Genomic DNA, 18,030 nt, shown 5'->3' with positions numbered 1-18,030 from the left:
ATATAAATGTTGGTCTTTGAGAATGATTGGGAATACTTGTTTCATAATATTGGTTGCGTGAGTACTTTGTATGAGTATATCTATATATGTTTATATTGATAGATGCCAAACATACCTAAGTTTAAGAGTCAACAAGGGTTGAAATTGTGATAATATTTGCAAAGCTCTATCACAATTAGCACTTTAGATTATTTTGAAGGCTTTGAGCTTAAGGAGAATGCATGTGAACTTAACCAAGAGCAACCAAGGAAGGAAGCCTAAGTAGATCCAATCAACAAGAGGTCCACGAGCGTGGATTGGCTCGTGGATTAGAATCAGAAAGTTCCACGCACCAATCCACGTTTGTGGGAAGGAAGTGGGGTTTTAAGTAACTGATGGATTGGTTCATGGATTGGCCTCTGCGCGAGATTTGAAGAAGTGTTTTGGAGGGAAGACTATTTAAGGCTTAGATTAGATATTTTGAGAGAGGTTCCTAGATTTTAGAAAGAGAATTTTCAGGTTTGGTAAAAACTATATGATGAATTGCGATTTAGTGTGAGGTGTAAGAGTGTAAATGGAGATGGAATCCCCGAGTTTCTTTCTCTAAGGATAGTGATAAACATTATCTTTATTGTTATTTTTAATAATCTTTCTATAGTTAATTTGCAATAGTTAATTAATTTCATATTTATTTTATTTATTATTAATATATTTTCCTTTAGTAATATTATTTAATTTTGGGAGGTTTTTCTGTTATTAAATTAATTTTGTTATTGAAATGTGTCAGTCCAATAATTTCTTAACTCAATTTAATAATAATAATAATAATAATAATAATAATAATAATAATAATTGTATGTTTAGTAGTACATGGTTAGCAGGAGTTTAATAAGTGTAGCCTAGTTAAATACATATTCTAATTTATTTAAGCTTTTAAATATGTTTTATTTAAGTAAAAAGATTATTATTAGTTTTGGTCAAAATTCTTTCTACGGAGATTCAGGCCAGTCATACAACGCCGAACTGAGGGGAGACGAGTGAATCGAAGCTTCAGATTTCTTCAGCGATCCGATGGAACAGCGGGAGAGCGGTTGGGTTGAATGAGTATAAAAGGTGGGCAATATCATAGACCAAGACCATCAATTTGTCTGGGACCAATTCCGTTGGCGGTGAGCATTGACTCTCCGTTGGCGACAGAAATTCCGGTCGGTACGGCTGGGTGCAATGCGACAAACTCTAGCGTGTGACTCTTCTTTGGCGCAGCAATTTTGGCTTCAGTAATCCTTGGTGGCAGCGACAAAGTCCTTAAGCGCAGCTCAATTTGTCCTTTCTGGGTGGCTTCAGCAATACTTCCTGGGCAGTGTACAAATCTTTCATAATTTATAATTAGGGATGACAATTTCAATCCGCCCCGCGGATATCCACCCGAATCCACCCCGCATGGATCGGGTTTTTTTGGGTGGTAGTGGGTTGTGGGTCGGGGGTGGGTCTTAAAAAAGTAAACCCGCAGTGGGTCGGGTTGGATTCGGGTTCTACGTACAAAACCCGCCTAGAACCCCACCCGACCCACCATATGTGTGTATATATATAATAGGAAAATTAGTAGTACTAGTATATAGTTAATTATAAAGTTTCAATAACTTTGGGTAACATTTTACTATTTTTACATCTAAACTACTTAGTTTATTTTTACAAATTAACAATTTAGTTATTATATTGAAATATTTCTATTATTTTATGTTTTAGTATAACTAATGAAGTTTATTATTTTATTATGTCTAAGTAATTAAATATTATTTTTTGTAAAAATAATAATAAGTTGATAAGTGGTGGGTATCCGCGGTGGGCATCCGCACCCAATGGGGTGGGTGTGGGTTTTAAAAAAGTTCACCCGATGCGGGTTGGGGGTGGGGGTGGGTGGAGAAAGTGTAAGGTGGGTTGGGTGATGGATGTAGCCCTCCCTGACCCACACCCGACCCATTGCCATCCCTATTTATAATTCATGTTATTAAGTTTTCATTTGAGGTTAGAGGTTCTTATTCGTTGAATTGTACTTCACTATTAAGTAATTGCTACTTTATTTATGAATTGCTAATCATTCTTACTATGGGAGCATGGACTATTAACCATGAACGTTTTGCATTGATTTGATTTTTAATATTGTCAATCCAATTAAGTTTTGTCTTTTGATTTTATTCTTTTTGATTAATTATGTTAGAGGTGGCCAACTTTAGCATGATATAATTGATTTGATTTGAGGGAATTTGTAAAGTAAACACTATGCCCATTAATTCCGTGCTCTGAAAGATAAATTGATAAATGATTTAGTTGTCTTATTAAATTGTTTATTAGGTTCCTAACCCGGGTATTCCGTAAGTTCTTCTATGCTCAATGGGTCTTGACTATTGAATAAATGTCTTAAGCATACGAATGGTTAAGGCACGTGACTTGCTCTGAATGCCATACATAGTAGTCATATAGTAGTTAGAACGAACCCCTTAATTAGTTGGCAAGTTAAACTAATCTGCAGAATTAATAGTGGTAATGATTCATCTTCCCAGACTTTTCTAATTTGATTGTTTATTTGATATTCTGATTCTTGATAATTACTCTGTTCACTTCCCTGAGTTTTGATTCAATTGTTTTGCATTTAAATTGATTTTTATTGTTGGTATTTGTTTCTAGCACTTTAAATTGTTGATTCAATTATTTTACATTTGAGTTTATTCTTATCTTTGGTATTCGCTTTGAGGATTTTAAATTGCTAAGTTAGTTATTTTATTTTCAAGTCATTAAATTGCATTGTTTTAATTCTCTGTGGGTTCGACCCTTGCTTTGCACACTAAACTACAATTGACTCGTGCACTTGCGAGGACTTTATTAAAATTGTCCATCAATTTTTGGCGCCGTTGCCGGGGAATTTATTTACTGTGCAATTTGATTTATTTCTTTTTGTTTAAATAATTGTTTAACATTTAATTCAAAAAAAATTTTTGCTTTTGTTTTTCCTATTCCTCTTATTTATTTTTTTCCCTTTCTTAATAATTGCTTGATTTTTTTTTCTCCTATTCAATTTAATTCTTTATTGCTTATTAAAAAAATTACAATTTGCTTTTTGAAAAATCATGGATGAATTTAACCCCAATATGGATTTAGCATTTCAAGTGTCTGAGTTAGCAAAACATATGAAAACTATGTGTTCTCTGTTAGCTTTGAATCAAAATAATTCATTCGGAACTTGCAGAAATGATTGTAGTTTTGGACATGCTAATTCAATGAATGATTTTAATCAAAGGCCTATGTGTGACCCATTTTATAATTCTTATAATTCGGGGTGTGATAATTATTCTAATTTTTCTTGGGGTAACGACCAGTGTTATGATTCTTATAATCCGGGTTTGGTAAATGATCCTAATTTTTATTGGGATAATAATCAAAATGATTTTCAACCAATTCATCCTAATTTTTATTGGGATAATAATCAAAATAACTCTCAACCAATTGATCCACCTCAGCTAGAAAAACCATCTTTGGAAGATACCCTGCAGAACTATATACGGGATTGTAATAGGCGGCAAGAAGCTTATGAGCAATGGTTCCAGAGGTAGCAAGAAGCAAATGAGCAATGGTTCCAACAACGTGAAGCTTCTTTGAGAAAACTAGCAGAACAAACAGGTCAAACTGCTAAAGCTTTGCAAGGGCATGTGCCAGGTAAGTTGCCTAGCCAACTTGAAGAAGCTATGACTGTTTTAGGATGTGGTAAAATCGTTGAAAACAATTTCATAGAAAATACTATTCCTAAGCAAAATATTGAAATGCTTGAAAAAGTGAATAATGATGTTGATGTTATTTTTATTGATAAGGATGAGCTTCAATTGCACAAATCTGATAAACCTTATGTGCCTCCTAAGCCATTTGTGCCTCCCATCCATTTTGATGTTCAAATTGACAAGTCAATCGTGACTGTGGTTGATGACACTGTGGAGTTTTCTAATTTGAAATCGATGAACTTTCCAAATAAAGCTAACCAGTGTTTTGCAGTTAAGGGGTTGGACTCCACACAGAAAAATAAGTTGGAGTTTGATAAACTCCAAAAGGAGAATCTTTTGAATGGTGTGGTTAATAAAGTAGGTTCTTCTTTTCATTTAAAACCTGCAGGGCCGGATGAGAACTCTACAAAAGAAAATATAAAGAAGGGAGGACTTTCTTTATCTTCTTTTCTTTCATCTCACAACGTAGGGGACAATGTTGAAAATAAGTGTGGGGAAGTGAGTTGGTCTAAAAATCATAAAATTATACAAATTTTCAAATTTTTTAATTTTCTTATGTTCATTTTTATGAACCTTTTTATTTTAAAATTCTAGGATTAGCTCGAGCTTTACCCTTGTGCATATTTTGAATAGCTAATGATGAAAATAACGCAGGTTTTTGTCAACTCTAAGTGTGTATACTGCATGTGGCTAGTTGTTAATTGCTTTAATTTTATATTTTGAATAGCTTTATAAAAAAAAAGAAAAAAAAATAGAATTTGAAAATCACAAAAACCCTTATATGTTCTATGCATTTTTCTTTAATAGTTTATATGCACCTTTCACTTTATATACTGTTTTTCAAATTCTTTAATAATTCTTGAGTGCTATAAATTGTGGTGTAGTTTGTCGGTTTCAAGGATCATCTTTGTGGCATAAGTAAGGTGAAAAAAAAATATTTGAAAATATATTCAAAAATAAATGAGAGTGTTTATTTATTTGTTTTTATTTGCAAAAAGATTCAGAGATTCTACTCCGCTGGACCAGCCACCTGCACATGTACCATAAATAAATAAATAAGTGTTGTGGTCTGGTCTATGAGTACACACAAAATTGAAAACTCAAACATGCCTGGCATAAAATGGCGAGGTTTTTTGGGGAAGTTCTCTTTGAAAAAAGTCATAAATAGAAAAATGATGAGTGAACTTTGGAAAAGGCAAGCACTTGCATTTTAATTTTCAATAAATGCCTTTGATACTTGTTTCCTTCATATTTTGCAGATAGAAAATTGGAGTTAAGCCAAGCGTATGACATTCAAGGAAGTTTGTCACCGAGAGTTACAAGAATCAATTGAAACAAAAGGGAACATCGAATAACATTGATTTCAAAAGTAACAACTACTAAAAGAAAAAGATCAACCAATCAATTAGAATAGGGAGTTGGAACCTTTTCACTAGGTCTTATGCATATGGTAGGCTAAGATAGATTAGATGGAATACAAACCATGCTTCACTCAAGGAAGTTCAAGGCACAATCACCAAGTTGCGTCAAACTTGGACTTCTAAGTCCTCATTCGGCGAGGGCATTTTGCCAAACACATTGTCTACCACTTCTTCCGGACTTAGGGCGGGAATGTGGATGAGCAAGACTACGTGGAGGCACAATCTCTTGCTACAACCACTCTCTCAATCTCCCTACTTATCTCGGTCGGCAATAAGCAAGAATCGTTTCACAACATCATCCACACTAGAGCATTTGGAACACAATTCATAAGCATCTTATCTATTTTGACAATTCAATCTAAAACATACATAATCCCTAGCTAGAAGCATCCAACTCCTTTAGGAAATTAGCCACTCATCATAGTGGAATTGAAATGCAAAAACAAAGGAAATTGAATAGTAAAGTGAATTGAATTAAGAATTGCAATGGAAAAGTAAAGCGTTACCTAAAATTGAAATCAAATAGAAGTCTTCTAACACTCCAGGGATGAATCTCAAGCTCTCCTTGTAGAGAGAGAAAAACCTAGCTAGCTTCTCAAAAATGAAGTACCCTAAACCCTAAACCCTAAACCCCCTAAAATAGATCCTAAACTAGCTTATATAGCCTCCCATCCATTGCACTTTCCCACTTTTCTGCGTTGCCTTCAATTCACGTCCAGTCCACGAGTGTGGATCGCTCGTGGACAAGATCATTTAATTCCCCAGCTAGCAGTCCACGATCGTGGACAGTGGAACTTTCTACTTCTAATCCACGCCCCTTCCATGATCGTGGGTCCCTCGTGGACAAGTTCCTCTTGAGCTCTTTCCTTTGAGTGTTCCCGGTTGAGTCCATAAGCTTCCTTCTCAACTCAATACCCCTTCACAATAGCTCAAAATGCAACATGGAACAAAGCCTTGCAATAGATTAGCACATCCAAGAACTTTTGACCATAACATAACCACAAAAGGACATCAATTTAGCACAAACAACCCCACTAGGACCCTTATTCATAGGTGTTTTTGGCACTTATCACAGTTTCCACACTTTATATCTTGCTTGCCCTCAAGCAAGTCTTCAATTACACATGATCACTTAAGGGCCAAACACAACACTAGACAATCTCAACAAATGCATGGTCAATCAAGATAATCATGCAAGAACACGGAGAGAGAGAAATCCTTCACATTATCAAACAAATGGAACAACCATATGGCAAACTTGCAACTCAAAGAATATTCAGGGGAAACCGACCTCTTTTTAAATGGTCAAAAATATAATCTCAAGGGCCACTCCGCTCAACACCATTCAAGCATGCAAGATCAAGATTGGGTTCACCTTCTATTTTACAAGGTCCTTCAAGCTGAACTCTCTAGTGGGAACGATGTACATAACCAACCTTCCAACCATAACGCCAAAGCCCAACATGTAAAGTAAAGTGAGGATGGTTCTCAATCCCCTAGGATAATGACTTCGGACACTCGACTTCACATGGAGCTCCATGTTTTTTTGAAGGTTGGTGCAATGGGTGCCCGAATCCTAGCGGGGTAACTCACTTCCTCTCAATTTTCTCATCTTCTAAGATAACATCGTTGAGGCAACCGACTTTACGTAGAGCTCTACGCTTTTTCAAAGATAGTGCAATGGTTGCCCCAAATCCTAGCAAGATGGCTGGTGTTGTATAAATGGGAGTGTAAAAGAGGGTGTTAATGTCGTTCCGCTGAGGATTGGGACTATGGCACGTATTGTGTGAATTATTAAATCCTAGGCACTAAAGTATTGGAATTCACTAGAATCCAAGTAAAATATGATTTAGGAAATAAAATAAAATAAAATATGCAAATAAAATAAGGGATAAACTATATGATAAAAGAGTGGGGTCAGATTAGGGGTATTGCAATCTTAATGCTCTAACAATCTCAAAATTAGGGAAAAACAATTAACCAAGGGATTTATTGGCAATGCACTCAAGAATTCAAGTTAACTACTTTCGTAATCAATAACAATAATTAGGCTAAGATTGCCCCACTTTCGTGATGCATCAATCATAACCTTAAACACAAAAGCATTATAAGCCCCCAAATTACCCCTATTCTCATAGTAGGAAAAATTGGGTTGAAATTGGTTAGGCTGAGTCTTTCACCCAACTTTCGTTGTGATGAAATCCTCTCCAAAACAAATCAATAAAAGTTGCGCATCAATTACCAATAAGAGGAAAATATAATCCAATTCAAATATAAAAACCCTAGATCAATAAATTATCCCTTTATGCAATAATTATAACCCTGGCATCAAGAATTGCAATAGAACCCTAATCCAAACCCAAAAGCTAACTACTCATGTATCATAAAAGTAAACAAAGCAAAACTATAATAAAACATCATAAATATTGCAAGGAATATAAAGGGAAGAGAAAACTTTACTGATAATGAAGAACAATTCCAACTTCAATCTGTGATTCCAAGCTTGAAATTAAATAATCTAATATAAAACTAATCTAAACTATGCTAGGGAAATATAAAGAGAATGGAAAAATAAACTAAAACTAACTAGGGTTGGAAACTCTGTCAGGGAACCTCCTCTAATTGTAGAGAATAGGTAGAATATATAGGAGATAGATGGGGCTTGGCCCATTAGGCAACTTCCAATTCTTTTCCAATTCGTATTCTTGTTTCATTCCTTCATTGTAATTTCTTTTTCTTCCAAAACTTGTCCAAAATGTTCTAAAATTCTTCCTTTGTTGTTCCTTGTAGATAATTCAACACTTGGACAATATAACACACAAACAATTCCCAATTTCACTAGGATAAGGAAAATACAACTAAAATAAGGGGTGAATTATTGTACAAAATAGTAGATATCAATGGCTCTCCTCGTTTCTTACCTCTTTGGGTTGCCAATCTTGTGAATCTTTGGCTCTTTTTCATTTCATTCTCCTTGACTATATCCCTCATGCCTTTTTCTAGGGAATAGGGGTTACACACAACCTCACCAAAGACTCACCTTTTGCCCCATGCCACACCAAGATTCTCAAATTCCGGGCTTCCACTACACCAAAAAGGTTATTTAGTGGCGGTTAATTTGTTATTTAGAGGCGGTTTAAAACCGCTACTAAACTGTTTAGAGGCGGTTCCCCAACCGTGTCTAAATAGTGTGTCGCGAAGGATTTAGAGGCGGTTTTAGACAAGTGTGGGAATTAATGAAAAACTTATTTAGCGACGGTTTTTAATGCATTTAGTGGCGGTTACAAAAGCGCCGCTAATAATCAATTATTTTTGTCTAGAGTTTAGCGACACTTACATAACCGCCACTAAATTATTTTATTTATTTTTACTTTAAATATTAGCGGCGGTTATATAACCGCCGCTAAATTATGCTTTAGTTTTTAAATTATTTTTAAAATTATTTCTTATCTAATTGTAATGAAAGTTTTTGAACTGACATTAAAATTTTTCATTGTATTTTTATTTTTATTTTTATAATCCTCATCAAATTAAGAGGTTTTTTTTTTCCGTAAATCTCTATATTCAAATTTGTATTGCAACCGCAAACAAACTGTATATACACATTTAATTGAAAAGAAAATCAATTGTAACAAATATTTGTCAAATAATATCAAACAATATTCATGTACAACCAACCGTCAACATATTAATTGAACTGTATACATAACTAAAAAATATTTTAAATGAAAAATATAAAGCAACATAGTAGTTTATTCATCAATATGACAGTTTCATGCAAAAGGAAATTGCTCATTTACATTCATCTATAACGGTCTCGCTTCCAACTTCCAGTCTACCAATTTGCTTTGGATCAACCTCATCCTTCTCAAGAAGTGAAGTACCAGCAGTGAAACTGTAAATCAGCAAATGAATAGGTTGGACTAGATCACATAAAGACAATATTTTGCAAAAGTGAAGTTATTCTACCACTTTAGACAACATAAAGCCATAAAGTTATTGAACTAATTAGCCCAACCAAGCAAATTCCCTACCACAGCATGACCATCTAACAGAATCCAAATGTTAGCTTTGTCAATGAATAGATATTTCATTGACTTTAATTTTCCGTTTTCTTTATGATGAAAATTTCTTTCCACCCTCCGGTAAAGATTTCTTGTAGAAGGCATCATAAAAATCGCGCTCTGCTTCTGACTGTTCACACTCAATGACTTGGATATCAGTTGGCGGCAAGACAAGAATTGGCCTAATTCAAAAGAACAAGACATCAATATGTTACCAGATAAAGCTTTGCCTCTCAAGTAAACTTTGGGTATTAAAGAAAATGAGGGGGGAAAAAAGGCAATGAACTACCTCCCCTTCCTTGTCCTTTGTTTCCTTTGTTCTCACATGAGACAGTCTTACACAAGACTTAATTTTTTTTAGGAAGCATGATAATTGGGGCACTCAAATGTGGAACATACATGAAGTGAAGTACTAGTAAGACATCACCTGTAATGTGCAGACAATGTGAATGCAGCCTTAGCACTCATAGTCCTCCAGTTCTTTATGGTGTGAGCTTCATCCAGTACAATTCGACCCCAATCAACTTTAAGGAATATGCTACTCTCCCCATCCTAAATCAAAGTTAGAAACTTGTTAATCAAGATAGTCCATAACAAGTAGCAGTGGGCATAGAACCAAATGAACAGAACTCATACTGATCTAAAAAAAAGACAGGATCACTTACAGATTTATACACAGCAGTTAGAAGACTATAGGTTGTCAAGACCGATCTGGTTTTGCTAACATTATAGGGTCATTAGTTTTGTCCCCACCGCAATGAACAAAAACATAATTGCTATCTGGCTTTGAAGGAGCTTCAAGTTCATCATGTTATAAGAATTTTGATCAATATCAATCACATTTTCATGTTGACATGCAAGAAAGGGGCTACAGACTAATAAACTCACATCCATTGACCAAGTAATGCCATAGTACAAATAATGAGAGTGTCACCTTTAATCCTTCTGTTCTTAGAATGCTGAGTAATAGCCATATCCTCAGCAAGTTCTTGGTTATCAGGGATACCCTTGCCTAGCCTCGCAAGTATTAGTGCAATTGTCATTATAGTTTGCCCAGCCTCACCTTAGGTTGTTTGCTCTGCCTCAGTTCCCTTCTTCAATTCTGACATCCAGTAAAGAGACTGCTTCTGGTAAGGCCTTTGGCTACACACAAGTGTTTCAGGTGGCTCTATCTCCTACAAAATGCATATAAAATAAGAAAGATCAGCAGAAAGGCAAAATAACTAAATACAGCATACAAAAGAAAATGAATTAGAGAGGATAATGTTACATTTGTCCCTCAAGCATTCACATGCATACTGATTCAAATCAACAGCCCATTTCTGCATTTGAATTTAATAACTTTATCAATACAAGTTAGCAACTTGACAAGCAAAGGTAAGTTTTCAAAAGCAATTATAACTTACAGTAACCAGATTAACACCACAACTATTAGCTCTTAGGCATAATCATGTAGACATTGCTTCATAATTGTTAAGAGATCTTCTATTCTCCTATGATCATATCCACCACGTTGTTGAATTTCTACAGAAAACATTCAGCCAATCATGCTAGCAAAATTATTGTATAGGATTCAAGTGAAACTATTAGAAGCAAAACTTGTAGCAAGTATCAAGAGAAAGGTATTTCAATCTGGCAAATTTTATTTTTGGCCTAGTTTCTGCTGTACTCGGAGTGCCACGATTTGGTTCATAAATCTTTTCTCACGCCGCTCACATGAACATGAAAACCTACCAAGATAGAATATGAAAATGAAAAGCAATACTAATGTGTTAAACTAGTTGACAGAAAGCATCCAAAATCAATAGAACATGGATCTAATTCATCAAATAGTACGGATTCACAACAGGACACATGCAATGTGATTTTATTGTTGGACCAAACCACCGATTCAAGTCTTTGGGCATCAATTTTAACCAAACTATCATCATTGCTAGAAAACTAGAAACACCTACCTTCGTCCAAAGGTGGAGTGCAAACTTCAGAGTTCTCGACATCTCGTCACCTCGCCGGCGCTGTGACAACGTAGGGCGGAGGCGGAGACTAGAGACCGAAAATCGCAGGGGCAGTCGCGGGGAAACGAACTAGCGGAGAGCAGAACTGGAAATTGGAGGCGAGCAGCTAGGGATTTTAGATTTTTAGGGATTCAATGTCTCTTTGATTTCTTGTCTAAACAAGGTGATGGAAGAAGGCAATGAAAGAAATTGAGGGAAGCAATTCTTAAATGAGTGTTAGAGAATTGGAGGAGGGCAGACTGACGGAGGATTGTGAATATTAAGCAGCCGCCGCTAATACCAATTATACCGCCAATGGTTAGCGGCGATTATAAGAAAACCTCCACTAATTAATTGTGCTTATATATCATAAATTAAATTTTCACATTTAAATAGTAGCAGTTAGTATAACCGTCGCAAAATAATTATTTAGCGGCGGTTATACTAAACCGCAACTAAATTTATGTTGTTAAATAACTGTTTTTTGTAGTGTTCGCTTTGTTTTATCTTTCTCAAGCTAGAATGTGCATACTCCCACTTCGAGACTTCATTGACTAAGGTCCAAGCAAAATAAAAGGTGAAAAACATGCAAGCACACAAAATATAAACCTAATCGGTTCTATGCAATTCCTCACTTGGTGCAAAGAATGATTTCCCAAGAATACTCCCCAAATTAAACCTTTTTGACACATCATTTACCCCATTTCCAAGATAATGTGAACAATGACCCACTCTCCATCCCTATACACAATCATCAATCAAGAACCATACACAAGTCAAGATGTAAACAAATCAAGCACAATGTGCGTCCTTTTCACACTTTAAGTGAAACATCGTCCTCGATGTTACTTTGAGGACTAGGTGGAAAAAGGAACACAGGTCCAATTGCAAAAGTGCATGTCCCTTTCCACACTTTATAAATGGGCGTGGGACTTGGGGTGCTATCATGCAATTTCCTTGTGGATAAGTGAAATGGGATGGTGCTTATTATGTGTGCGAGAAGATGTGAACAAAGGCTCTTTTCCACACTTTACGAGTTGAAAATGGGTCATAAAATTAGAAGGGATAAAGGCTACTGTAAACGCGAAAAACTTGAATTGTATATATTCAAAATTCAAAGTATCAGTTACAATAAAGTATATGTATCAAATGATAAAGGGTACAATCTCTATATAGAAGTCCTCTGATTTTCTACTAGAAGTATGCTGATCGGAAGTATGCCTAGTTCAGAATATGATGAACTGGAAGTGTACCGAGTTGGAAGTATGCCAACTGGAAGCGTACCGAGTTGGAAGTATGCCAACTAGAAGCGTACCGAGTTCAGAGTATACTGAACTATAAGGGTGCGGAGTTGGAGTATGCCAACTGGAAGTGTGCCGAGTTGGAAGTATGCCAACTGGAAGGTTGCCGAGTTGGAAGTATGCCGAGTTGGAAGTATGCCAACTGGAAGGGTGCCGAGTTGGAAATATGCCAACTGGAAGTGTACCGAGTTCAGAGTATGCTGAACTGGAAGTATGCCAACTGGAAGGGTTCCTTGGTGCAAATAAATTGCAGGCGTACCTCTCGGTGCAAATAAATTGCAAGCGTGTTCCAAACAATATTCTGGCTAGATTTCGGCAGAGCTTCGCTATACAGATCTTCAGAGCTCCCTTTCCTTGGAAATGAAACCGAAACCACTATTTATAGTGGTGAGTTGGTAGAAAAAATCTAACCAACTCTATCTATTTGGATAATTCTTATATTTAATTAATATTTGAATTAAATATAAGGAATGTATCGAGACGACATTATGTCCAGGTTCATGATTTTATATTTTTGAACCAATTTATGATATCCACAATTTCTTCAAAATTATGCAGTCCACATATATTCTTGATGGGCCAAACCAAGTCAAAGCCCGTCAATTTGAGCAGCCCAATTGATCCAATAGTCTGGTCCAACTCAATTAAATATATTCTTTGAATTTAGGCCAGCAATTCAGCAACATTTACTTTAAATTAATTAGTTAGGCCAACCAATTATTTATTGGGCTATTTAATCAACCCAATTAAATAAATATTAGCCCAATTTAATTAACTAAAGCAATTAATTTAATAACTGATTATCCGTCACGGTCCAATAACATCTTTTAAATTTTCAGTGCTAACAAATTGCCCCTTCGAGACTTGCGTGGTGTGCTCCAATTGCAAAGGGAAGGAAGTCTCAAAAATATATATCCACTATTTGGTCCCAGCTGATTTGACATAGTCATACAAAACTTGCACTTTTTTTTAACTCTCTTGCAGCACTATTTTTTTTTTTTTTTTTTTTGCAGGAGGGAGGAAACAGGATACGTGAGGCATGGAATAGAAATCACCCGGAAATTGATTTTCTGAAGTGCATTTCACCCTTGCTTAAACTCACTGTCGTCATCAACAATGGACCGGAACTCCTTGGGAATAGATGTCTTGGGTTTTTCCACCATTGTTTGGATTCTCACCTCAGGACGTTGCTCCAGCACGGCAATGTCGCTCACAATGGACCGAAAGCTTTTGGAAATTGAATTTTCCAGAATTTTTTTTCACCATTGTTGAACCTTCATTGTTACAAACATTGGACGAAGCCACCGTCATTAGAAGAGAAGCTACTGGGTACTCGCCGAACACACGCCTTGGCGTGTCGTCGTTGTCTCATGTCGTAGGGTGTTGCTCTGGTGCGTCGCTGGGGACTAATTTCCTGAGCAGTCGTCCCCCGTTGTCTGATCTCGCATCGACCTCACTGTCGCCGGAGATTAGAACGTTGGGTCGTAGCTTCCGGGAAATTGACCAGCTTCCACCATTGTTGTACCCTTACTGTTGGCCAACATCGGAGAAGAGAGCATGTGCATTGCAAAGCTATCGCCGGACGCTGCTCTGGCACGTCTCTGTTGCCACATTCGTCTATGACGGAAAATGAACTACTGAGTAATCACCGGGTACGTGCTCTGGCACGTTGCCGCCGTACTACGAACTGTCGTCGCCGTATGGTTACAGGGGAAGATCTCTCCGAGCCTTGGACTTGACTCCATGCCCACGAGACTGCTCTCATTCTCACTTAGCTGAAATAGCTATCTGCTTTGACGCTGAAAGATGCTGAGCAGTTTCAAAGGTCTCCGGCGAATTGGTTGGAGCTTGACTCGGAGTGCAACTTTCGCTTTAGAAAGAAATAAATTCTTCTCTGCTTTGTTTAATCACAACTGGAGAGAGACCCACTGTATGTGCTTGTTTCGAAAGCCTGGTCATGGAGCCTTGTGCTTTGACAAATTTTAATGGCATCACTTCTTCCAAGAATACTTTCCCTCTTTTATTACTGCTTTGCGTGTGAACATGTCCATAAACATAAATATGTTTTTGTTTGCTTTGCCATGTTGCCAGCTGTGGGTGGATATATATGTTAAGTGCTATAGCTTTTGTCTCGTTTCCTTACTCTACTGCCGTGGGTATATAATATATATATATACATACGTGATAAACTATTCATACATAATTCATATATATGTTAGCTTTGCATGCAATGTACATATATAATATGTGTGGCCCACTGATCATAACTCATGTGCATAATTCATACATATCATACACATAATTTATGTTTGCTGTAATATGTGAATATGATATGTGTTTTCACAATATGCATTTGTGTAAATATATACACGTATATACAATAAACACATAACATATGTAGCATGTGTATGTGTATAGTATGCACGTAGCGATGATTTCTTTAGGTATTTCCGTGAAAACTTTTTTCTTTGACCTTTAGTATGAGGATTTTTTTTTCAAGCTTTATAATTTCCTAGCAAACTGTCGGAGACTGATTCCCTACAATGTAGCTTGATACATCGAGACTTTTGAGTGGAGAACTGTACATCTTAACACCGAGTCTTAACCCTTAAAGACATGGGCTCTGCATTCCAGCTTATGCCATGTGGAATGTTCAGACATGCTCCCGACTTTTAGAGAGATACTTGAAGGTGAAACCTCGGAACTAGCACCCTCGCTCTAAGAGTGAGTTCAATTTCATCAAGGGATACCGAGAATGGACTGATCAAGTCGTACTCAGTATTCATCATGACCTCATGAGGAAATTTCTACTTGTACCAATGCGACAGTTTTGACTCATGCAAGGAGTCTTAAAAGATATGAGACAGTTTCGACTCATGTCAAGGAGTCTTGAAAGATATGAGACAGTTTCGACTCATGTCAAGGAGTACCCTTTAACTTTCCCCCCTTTGAAAATTTCATAAGGGGTTTACCCCTTATCAGCTCACGGGTCAAAATGCATGTGATTGCAACACTTTTATTGTTGAGGCTATCGCAGATTTAGTCAAAGCTGAGATTGCAGTTTCAAATGCCAAGGCAGAAGTCTCTCGCATTCAAGAGTTGACTATGTTGACGCTAGAAGATAAAGAGAGCCTGAACCAGGGAAGCTTAGAAGCGTGTAGAGATGACATGCTTAGCTTTAAGCTTTAGTTGACCAATGTTCTTTTTCCTTTAAGGTTCTATTTCTTGTAGCAAGACTTTTGTTGTTTTTTTTTTTTTTCAAACTCTTGATAATAGAATGCTCCTCATTTGCCTTGACATGTTGAATGGTTGTCTTGATATACCACACTTGAGACATGAATTAGATTTGTTTTTTGTTATGACTGAACTTAGATAATTTGATTTCTAAGTTGCCTACATACTCCTACGAAGGAGATCAAGTCAAACGTAGTTCAGATGATTTTTTAAAAGTAAAGCCGTTCACAGTTTAAGCTCGTGCGGGCCAGGAGCGTCTATGATTTGGGCCCACCCACAGACAAAGCTAGATGCATTAGCAGTTTAACCACGTGCTGCATTTTTGGTGGATGAGTCATTCATTAACTTTCCATGACTTGGGTCGAGATACAATTGCTCGCAGCCCTGTTTATAAATATTCGCACAGGTTTAGGGGGGACATAACCCAACCCTTTGCGTACATGGGGTTCTTGTTGATTTGCCTTGCCTCTGCCACCAGCTTCGGGGATAAGCATTCCCAACTTTCGAGGCTCATTAGTATTATAGCCAGCTTTAGCTAGAAGCTTATAAGCGTTAGGGTCAAAACCCTCAGTACGCTTAGTGGGCAAGACTTGGTCCGCTTCATCTATTTTAAGTGTGTCAATTCTTGCAAGCGGGAAGATTAGCTTTGTAGTGTGTTGATCCACTTCCACAACTTCCTTTCCCTTTGACTTTAGTTGGGAATGCGGGTTGTCATTGCTTTTCTGGGCATCTTCCACAAAGACCTGTTTCTTTATATAGAACTTTGCATCCGCAAAGTAAGACTCAGCCTCTACGAACGGGCTTTCATCGGCGACTACCTTTTCAATCACGCCGTTCTTTTCATACATAAAGCATTGATGCCAAGACGAGGCAACCACCCCATTTTCATGTATCCAAGGCCTTCCGAGTAACAAGTTATAAGATGTCCCCGCCTCTATGACATGGCAGACAACACTTGAACTTAGGCCTCCGACTCTTAAGTCGAGATTGATGATGCCGATTACTCTCTACCCTCCTTGGTTAAAGCCTTGTATCATTAAACGACTTTGGGCGAGCTCATCTGAAGATCCACCAAGGTCTTTTAGGGCTCGGAGGGATAAGATGTTGACAGTTGAGCCTTGATCAACTAGAATTCTTTTAAGTTTTTGCCCCCGTGTGTAGCCTTCGACAAACAGTGGGCGATTGTGTGGCGCACCTCCAAGTAACAAGTCTTCATCCTTGAAGGTAATTTGCACTTCCTCATCTTCGGTGTGTTTAGGAGATGAACACTCTCCTACATCCACTTGCTTGTCATTAGTATTTAGGCAGGAGCTAGTATTGCCTGCCCCTTGAAGATTAAATCCCTTTGGAATATATTGAGCCAAAGGAACTGGTGTTCGTGGCTGATTGACATGCCCCTTCATCTTTGATCTACGGGCATGGCCATTTGTTGAGGGTTTTGCAACCCAACTCTTCACAGTGTGCCTTGGATGTCTCACAGACTCACTTTTCTTCTTTCTATGGGTGACAATCACCCATTTTCCTTCAGATGTGCTATCATTTTGCTGTGGTTTGAACTTTGACTAGCAGCACGTTTAACAGTGAACGGGAGTGGACGCTTTCGTTGCCTCCCATATTCCTTCTCAGTACACAAAGGAGCAAACCGTCCAAGTGTAATTGAGATTTGATTTGCGCTTGCGTTAGTATCAGCAAGCTCAATTTTCCCGTCTCTGGCTAGTGCCATAACTTTATCCTTGAAGATAAAACACTGCTCAATTGGATGACCTAGAAGGCGATGGTACTTGCAATAATTTGGGTCATTCACCCTTGAAGCTTCATCAGGACGTCTCATCTTAGGTAATTCAATGAGCCTAAGTTTGAGTAGCTCATCGAACATGGGAGATACATCAGAATCCAAGAAAGGATATGTTTTCTCCTGTCTCTCTTCAAGAGTCGACCTTCTATCTCCCCTTGACGGGCTAGAAAATGGTTTCGGCCTAGGCCTTTCATTTGCTTTAGTGAAAACTATCATTGGTGTAGCCTTCACAGTCATTGCTTCCTTTTCTTGTTTTGGAAAGGGTTTATTTCCTCTCCCGAATTCTTGATTTGCAGGAGCTTTGGAGAAGTTGGGCTTTAATACATTGAGCCCTCCCCTAGCTTCGATGCTCAACTCCATGTCGTGAGCACGACTGGACAACTCCTCGAAGGACTTTGGCTTAATCCCTTGCAGGATATAGGAGAGTTCGAAGTGCATGCCTTGGATGCACATCTCTATAGCAGAAGTTTGA

The sequence above is a fragment of the Ipomoea triloba genome, chromosome 3 (genome assembly GCF_003576645.1).
Source record: "Ipomoea triloba cultivar NCNSP0323 chromosome 3, ASM357664v1".
Lineage (NCBI taxonomy): Eukaryota > Viridiplantae > Streptophyta > Magnoliopsida > Solanales > Convolvulaceae > Ipomoea > Ipomoea triloba.
The sequence above is the reverse complement of the archived record's forward strand: the minus strand, read 5'-3'. Positions refer to the sequence as shown.